At 41.2% G+C, this 8,760-nt stretch overlaps 1 protein-coding gene across 3 annotated transcripts in view; it reads left to right on the top strand.

The window, feature by feature from the left end:
* The first annotated feature begins 8,462 nt into the window (after positions 1-8,462).
* CYRIB (CYFIP related Rac1 interactor B) overlaps positions 8,463-8,760 on the top strand; it is a 75,371-nt gene continuing 75,073 nt past the window's right edge. The window contains exon 1 of one of the 3 annotated variants that reach the window (XM_085317820.1): positions 8,463-8,713. The gene's annotated coding sequence lies outside the window, so the exon portion shown is untranslated. The remainder of the gene's footprint in view (positions 8,714-8,760) is intronic. The other 2 variants (XM_085317903.1, XM_085317593.1) reach the window with 2 other exon arrangements.

Below are 8,760 nucleotides of genomic sequence, written 5' to 3'. Positions count from 1 at the left end.
GTAAAGATCCAAAAAGCTTTATTGAAGGGGAAAAAGATTATTAATAATTGAGGGTAGTTCACTGTATTGTTTTTGAGCCAAGTAAAGCTAATAGAGCATTTTATAGCAGAGATAAAACTGTAGAATATTGAGACTGAATTGATTGCAACATTTAATGGCAACATAAAAGTCGATTAATAAATTGCAATGGTTAACTCTACATTAAAGTGAAAAATGCAGCTCCCAAGCAGTGTATTAAGCATTTTTGAAAATAACAGAAAGCAAACAGACAAAAAAACCACAATTGACTAGTAAGTGCCTATATTATCTTTTTCCATAAGAGAGGAAGTCATATGACCATGTCTTTAATTCATTTATCCTACAGCTCTGTGTGTAGGCGCGTATGTGTATGCCTTTTTTCCTTAGTGCATTTCTGAATTAAATAAAACCTTTACAAGGAGTTGAAATGTGATTAATTCTTAACAAATTTCTCTCAGGGCCATCCGAGTTTTTCGTTGTTGTAAGGAGRGCTACAGTGCAGAGAGAAGAGACTTCAATAGATACATTTGTAATAAAGACTCTATCTGAGGAGAGTTACAAACTGGATTGCCCTACATTACATATTATCTACCTGAGTAAAGCTTCCCAGTTTAAAAGTGGCTTTCTTTTTGTTTTTCTTTTCTATTTCTTTGCAATAGCAGAAGAACATAGAACACTGAAAACAGAAATTGTTGGACAGGGGAGTTGTGCTTTTTGTGGAAGAGGAAGGTTTTAACATGTTCTGTATTGAACAAGCAAATGTTTCATTTGCAGCATAAACGAGTGGCTGTTTCTTCTCAGTGACACTCATCGCATTGTACTGGTTCCTTCTTCTGCAGCCTTTTTAAAACCATCCATTTCTTCTTCTGAAACCTTTGTCCAATCCTCAATCAGGCAAGAGGCTTTTTCCTACACTGCAGTCTCCTGTTCTCTCTCTGCCTTTTTTTCATGATAGCCATTGAATCTCCCAGGGAGGAAACATACCCCCTCTTTGCCATCTGGCCACATTCAAGTCCTCTTTGAATGCCCTTCCCTCTRCATTAAACCCAAACTTGTCATACTTGTCTGAAAACCTGTCACAAGCTTAGGGCCAGAGTCTGTCATCTGAACTGTAGTGYGTTTTGCCTTAGGACAGAAGTGCCCCCATTTAAACCATTTAAAAGCATACATACTTAGAAGGACTATCTGGCTGCCCTTATGTCTCTTTATCTCTGCCTTCCTCCCACGTGGTATTCCCCTGATCCCCTTCACATCCCTGCTTAGACTGGTCTTCTCTGAGCAAACCATAGAAATCTTATTTTCTCCTACAAATCAACAAATAAGATTAGAATAATAAAGGGAGCATGAAGAAGCAGGTACTATTTACCTTTTCTTGGAAGAGAATAAGATTTTTTTTTTTAAAAAAAAGTCTTTTGAACAGTCTAACTAATGAATCCTAGTTCCCTGCATATTTGGATTTTGTGTACCCTTCATTTCTCACTGTAAATTCCCCTAGCTTTCTCACTGCAAAACCTCCAGGCCCCTGCCACATTCCCAGCCTTCCTCTTTCCTGCCATGTTTCTGGTGCCRCTAATGCAGTTTCCCCCATCTTTCCTTTAACACCTTATATTTTGCTACCTGGGAAAAAGATAACATGTGGTGGTGGACTAGGCAGTATACACATTAGCATCCAGCATGAGAGACCTAGTTTCCTGGGAGAAAGCGGACGATATCCTGGTGCAGAATACTGCTATCTGTATGTTGTATTTTTCCCTGTGGGGACGCCTAGCTACAGTGGTAAAAAACCTGTGTGTACAACAGATCTCAGTATGTGTGTTCTCCTCATGTCTTTGATTTTGACTGTAAGAAGTTTGGAGCAGGAACTGCGCCAGGGTTTCTGTGAAGCASCATACAAATCTCTACAACTCAATTTTTTACACATAAAGTTACTGGCATTCAGTGTTATGAATTTAGGCATTGGCAGTTACTGGAATGRAAGTTACCAGTGTAGCCATAGCACAGGCCATTCTCACTTAATGTTATATAGAAGTGCCGAGGCTAGAAAAATGGTCTAAGCTCTTCCGAGTTACTGTCCAGTACCTCACAGGAGAATATGATTTTCCTTCCTTCAGTCTTGTGGTTCATTCTCTGCTTGAGATGGGAATTCTTTAGAAGAGAGTATGTAACCATGTAAACAGAAGGACCTGGTTTTGAAGCATTCCTGTAGAGCAGTGTGGTCACAGTGGGAAACCACTGGTTCTAGTCTCACCATTAACAAAATAAGCACCTAAGCTCTGACAGCAGGAATCCAGACGTCTCAAATGGGAACGCATCCAGCTGGTACAAGCAGGCTCAGAAAGTTTCCCAGATCGTGCGTGGGGACATAAAAAATATTATCTTTTCATTAATTGGGTAATTTCAGAAAAACTTTAGTATTCTGCTAGCAAGAAGAAGGAGTAAAGCTGACATTGCACATTTCAATTATTCAAACAGCTGCGTTTGGTGCTGGATTTAGTCATAGGTACTATATTCATGCTCAGAAAAAAAGGAAGAGAAAGAGATGTCTAGTGTGCAGTTTCTGTTGCCCAGCAAAGGACATGTTCAAGCAAATGCCTAAATGCTTCATTTAACAGCAGCCTTCATCTTCACCCAGACTGTTCTCTCACAGATCGCAGTATGTGGAAGAAGTCCTGGTTTTCTATTTTGTCTGCTAGCAAACCCTTCTTTGCAGTTTGATATATTTTTGCTTATGTGAGCAGTATGGACTCTGTTTCTGTCCTAGCTGCCTGGGCTTAAAATAATCACRCTCAAAGACTTTACTTTGGAAACTAAATATACTGTGCTGGTGATGGTGGATTGGGAACTACTTATCCCACAGAAAAAGGATGCTACCTCGATCAGTGGATGTTCTACAAGAAAACGTGTGTGTTGACGGGGAAAGGGTTTCTTCCAAATTCTTTACATTCAGCAGTTGTGTGCACTGAAGTCCTTTTAATGTTTGTTGCTTTTAAGAGCATACTGATGGAACTGCATTGGAGATRGAGTCATCTGATATATTATACTGTTATCATAACAGTCTATTCTAAAGAGGTAGATATAGTTGGCGAGCCAAACACTAAGTCCTTATCTTTTTCCTTCATTATTCAACTCTCKTGTTCTCAACATCACTTGGATCACAGGTGAAGATGAATTTGGTGTACAGTAGTTCAAGTGAACTACTTGCAAAACCAGTCCAGGTGTTGACCAGCTGAACTGAGCTTTATTGTTCAAATGGGAATAAATAGCCAAGTTTTTGCAAACTGAGCTAACAGTGCAAGGACAGAATAGTGGCAAAAATGACAGTGTAATCCTGTGGGGTGCACCCTCAGCTCCCACTCATGCCACCGGAGCTTGGAGAAACGCATACTGTGGGGTGCAGCCTTAGCTTGTCCTTACTTATATCACACCCAGCAGTGCCTGATACTGTTGTTTTTGTGAAGTCTGAGTTTGTTCACTGAATTCTGAAATTGGCTCCCAAGAGTCTTTCTCCAGAGCCTTTCACTGAGGTGCTTTAATTAACTTACCTATTTCACCACTGAAAGATTTCAGCATCCCATGTGATCTGAAGAAGAAACTGTTAGTACCACCATAGCGAAGGAAACAGCTGACACAAAGTGGCCTCTTGACAATGTCCCTGGGCAACAAATAGCCCCAAAATCACTTACGAACCAAGTGCTGTTCTATTAACAAATGAATTAAGCACTTTGGGGAAAAAACAAAAAGTCAAAACCAAAAAAAGGATTACGACATAATTGCAAAGGGTATGATCAAAGTAAAATACTCTCATGCTCCTGAGGTAAGCAAAACTCTCAATGAAATCAATGAATATTTGTTTCCAGCAGAGCTGCAGGATTGGGTTTGCCTAAATGAAAAGAAAAAAAAAGGGGGGTGGGAGGGGAGGAGAAAAAAACGTTTCTCTTCCAGAGAGTAATGAAACAGTCCAGTGCTCTTAAATCCTGCCTTCCCTGTTCTCTGAAACATTGATTCCATCCATTAACTGGAACACTATTAAGCTGCTGATTGATTYGAAACATTCTGCGAAAAAGGGAAAGAGGCTGGYGAGGAAGTTCCAAYCCAGATATATTGTTTAATGCCAGTAGTGGTCCTGGTGGTTCGCTTAGTTTTTATGAACTGTCTTGACGAAGGGCTAGTGGGAGGACAAGGGAAGTGCCTGACATCCTGCCTTGTACCCTAATTCAGCAGCCTGTTCTGCCTTAGTGAAGCAATAATTTAAGTCCACTAACCAAGAGTAAATAAATCCATTGACATTTAGGTGTTCTGCTGAAAAAGGTGGCTTTTGTATATGCAGAGGTGATGACCCAGAGCCTGTTGAAGTGACTGTAGCTTTTCCACTGTATTGAGTGAGCTAGACCAGACTTCTGCTGAATGGAGCATGAAAGAATCAGTGCATCACAGGGTTTTTGGTTTTGTTTTTGTTTTCCCTAATCTGAGAGSCATAAATTTGGATCTGTAGTTGTAGTCATAACCTCCGGAATTTATTAGTGCTGGGTTATCTTGACTGTTTCCACAGGCCAGCTCACCTGTTRCTAACAAGGTAGTTTCGACCACAGCAATTACTTGTTTGAAGTACTTCTCTTCAGTGCAACAGTATCCACACATCCAGTTACTGAAGCTATTCTGTACTTCACACACTTTTAATTAGCTGTTTAAAGTTCTCAGAATCTAATATAGTGTTCTGCTATAGACTGTAATATGCCTACTACTATATTTTATCTGTTTTCTAATGGAGACAAAATATGATTAAAATAAAAGCTGCAGTTCCTCTTTCTACCTTCCCTTATACTTACTGGTGTACACTTTTTAAATGCGCATTTAACACCTGCCATTTTCTCTTTATTCTCCTTTGCTTCCCCTGTCACATATGGGCAAGCAGAATGGSTGAGGAAAGGCAACAAAATATAAAAAATAAAAGAGCTTTATTTTATAAAATCACCATTATCTTTGATCTCTGTCCAACACTGAAGTTTCCATGTCATTTGACTTAATGGAACTGTTTAATTAATTAAGTTGCAAGTCTGCAAATACTAGTTAAGGCATACCACACTAAGAGGCTGTGCTGATCATTTGTTAGGAGCAATTGCATCAACAGTGGAGAAATGGAAAATAATCTCAGATTTTGCAGTGTCAGAAGAAGAGATGATTAATGTAATTAGTTATGTGAAGTAATTAGGGCATAGGACTAGGAGGCAACAGACTTTGTCCATGTTTGTTGGAGTGAAGAGAAACAACTTCTGAAATGCCTCTGTTTTCCCATTTGCCAYCTAGATATCAAAATGATCTTTAGGTGGGGGGAGAAATGGGCATTCTGAGATTGCGGGTGTCTGTCTCCATACAAGTATAAAACATCAATTGTTTGCCATTACAGTATCTGGAAACAGTTCAGTCATCCTTGTAAGCACAGAATGGTTTGACCTTGGCTTTTTGTTTTGTCTCTGCTTTCTGAAATTTATGCAGATCATTCATAGTTTGTTGCAACTGTTTATATTTCTGAAGAGCTGCATTTATATCAGAGGATTTGTACTATCCAAAATGAAAGCCCTAAAGCACACTGTACTGTGAATGTGACTGCTTCTGCATCTCTCATCTACTAGGTCTTCACTCGAAAAGGCGAAAAAATCTACAAGGGGGAGGGCAAAACCTGATGTAAGCGTTATCTGAACTGAAAGGTGCTATCAGCCCCTATGGTTTAACAAAGGCTCCAGCAAAAGCTGCTGATGTTTTTTATTCTTGAAATTCTACTGCAAGAAAATTGGCCTCTTTAATAATTGAAAAATGTAGCTTTGGATATGCAATGCTTATTTTCCATTTTCATCCACGTAATGGAAAAGTGAGTGGCCTCCTTTGCCCCCCCGCCCCCAACTCTGTTGTCAGCGGACACTGTATTGTCACTGCTGAGTATGAAGGAGAGAAGATGACTTCCTTGGCGCCTTCTGATATTTTCCCCTAGGTTATCATTAAGTTTAAAGGAGCAGAAATACTGTAACTGCATGGCACTTAGGRGCAGAGGGTTTACTTCTGTGTTTTGTTTACCTTGACTGTCTGTCTATAACATAAAGTCATCTTTTGTCATTGGAACAACTCACACTGTAAAAGCAGTCATGATCTATWACCACTCCTTAACTTTATGATACTGACTGGCAAATGCCATCTTTAATTTTAATTCTTACCTTTATCCCAATAATAACCTATTAAAATCACTTTCTATTCAGAACGACCAAATAAAAAGTTAAAGGCAAGACAAAAATAATAGAAAATGGGTAAATATTTTTGTCATGAATCATGTTTAAATTACGCAATTTTTTTATGCTTCCGTTTTTCTGTATTACATGGGATATGATTAACTCAGTATGCATCTTCAGTGAAAGCATCTGTGATGGGGAAATTCTTACTTGTACTCCCTGAAAGATAGGAGATCCAAAACAAGTGTATCTTAAAATTTTGGAGAGCCCTAAAGAGAAAATTAATATTACTGTAAACCTATTTATTGTTTCAAAAGGKTTTTTTTGTTGTTGTTTTGTTTTGTAACACRCCCCTCTCCCTCCAGTTTATAATATGTTCATTTCAAAATTCCTCCATCACTGAGGCTGGTTGTATGGTTTTCTCACACCTGTAAAACAGGACAGAATTCTGTAGTATAAAGATGAGCGATGACAGTCCCCAGGGTTGTATTGAGTCCACATTGTAAAGAGCCCAATATAAACAGAGAAGTTTGAAGTCTGCTTAGTTGGAGCTGGATCAGTTTCTACCTGGAACCTGGACTTTCCAGTGTCTGCAGACTTCAGAAAGAMAGGGAGTGACCTGCCCTCTCAGGAAGGAGGGTACATCAATACAGCTCAATAACCGCTAGTTTTAGCAAATCCCTTCTGTGACAGAGGTGAAGTTATGGTCAAACACTTCAGTTCAATCTACCCTTCTACACAAATCAAACACAAGTGGATGTGTGACTTCTTCAGCCATTCTGCTCATGAGGTTCTTCTGTGAAAATCTTTCTTGGTCATTTTAGGCACCTCAATTATTTGCTCCAGTCTACACTAACGTTTAATAGCCACCAAGGCCTGCCTGTCCCCTTTTCCCTACTCAGGTGAAGGTGATGGATAATTTGGTACATGGTTTAGCAGCCCTGGTGTTGCCTGAGTGTTATGTGAGGACCAAATTTGCACTGTAGTGAATTCGTATGAGTTCATCAGACAGGTTTTGTGGCTGAGCTCATCATAAACTGCTTCCTTTATACCCCAGAATACTAATTCTTCTATAATACTCATAAGGCTTTAGGTTATTGAATCCATATTTCTTAAATCYCACCAAGTTAGGTGAGAAACTAAGTTTATCAACTTAACATATATAGAGACATGAAAATAATAAGAAAGGGAATGTACTGTCACATATAAATCTCTGAGGACTTTCCATTTTCATTCTGTCTCAAAGTGGATTTGGAGGAAGCTCTGTATTCGCTATGATTTGACAGTTATCAAACTGGGATTTGGCTTTTGAAGGGGAAGTAGCAGAAGTGGTTAGAGTTTCAGGTGGTTTCTACGGCGCTTTCAGATTGAATAATCATCTTTGCGTATGGCAATGCTCTCCTTTTGAATGCTGTGCCTATGTATATCCAAGGAGAGCCACGCTCCTGCTTTATTTGTTGTACTTGTGTCTTACTGACCCAACATCCTGCTCGTTCTCTAAACTGGTCCTAATGTGTCGTACATGGCGATGATGAAGTTATCAGGGTTGAAGCCTTAGAATCAGTAGTTGTTCTTTTGTTCCCTTAGGCAGTTATTTTATATGGATCAGGTGAACAATCATAGCAAATGTAAATTATTCTTTGGCTTCAGAAGAACCATTCACAAAAAGCCCAGTGAGGCTTCATGGGAAAGCTTTTTTTCCATGCAAGTATCACTACGATGCGTACATGGAGAGGAATGATATAAWGAAGTCAATGAAAAGACACTAAACTATATTTTGGGTTTCTTTACACATTCTGCTTGTCTTTTGCATTTCACAGGACACAGAGAGCAACACTATGTTTGTTACTATATTTGTATATTTGTTACTGTACACATATTCTCCCCACCATGATGCTCCCGCAGCACAACGTTCACTGAAGGACTTACCTTCTCTTCTTTTTTCTTCTTTTTTTTTTTTTTTTGCTTAGATCTTAAAATGGTCCTCTTGGGAAGAAATTTACGTATGGCTTTCAGTCCTGCTTTTAGGAAAGAAGGAGCTTCAACTGAAAATGGCGGCGCCCGGCCCGGCGCAGCCCCCTTAAGGGGCTGAGCCGCTTCGCCGTCCCGCCCGCCCACCTCCGTTTCGCTCCCCGCCCCTGCCTGAGACACTCGGAGTCGAAGCAGGTGCATGCGCAGTGTGCTGGCAGCTCGGCGCGCCTGCGCAGTCACCTGCTGGCTGCCTTCCCCCCGGTACATCCGGGTCATCGCCCGCCCGCCCGCACGACCGGTCCCCTGTGGTGCTTTGCAGCCTGTTCCCCCTCCCCCTCCCGCTCCTTCCCCCTCCCCCGGCGCGGGCGGCTCCGGCGCTGTCGCCATCCGCGCCCTCCCCTTCGCGGGGCTCCGGCCACGCTGCTGCTGCTGGCGCTGCCTCCGGCCGAGCGGGGGGAGGCGGCGGCTGCGGCTCCGGCGCCCGCTGCCGTGCGCGGGGCGGCTCGGTGAGTGTGTCAGCGGCGGGCAGGGCCCGGCGGCTCGCGCCATTCCT

Source organism: Rhea americana, unplaced genomic scaffold, assembly GCF_003343005.1.
Source record: "Rhea americana isolate MKP2758 unplaced genomic scaffold, rheAme1 scaffold_0, whole genome shotgun sequence".
Lineage (NCBI taxonomy): Eukaryota > Metazoa > Chordata > Aves > Rheiformes > Rheidae > Rhea > Rhea americana.
The sequence above is the reverse complement of the archived record's forward strand: the minus strand, read 5'-3'. Positions and strand labels throughout refer to the sequence as shown.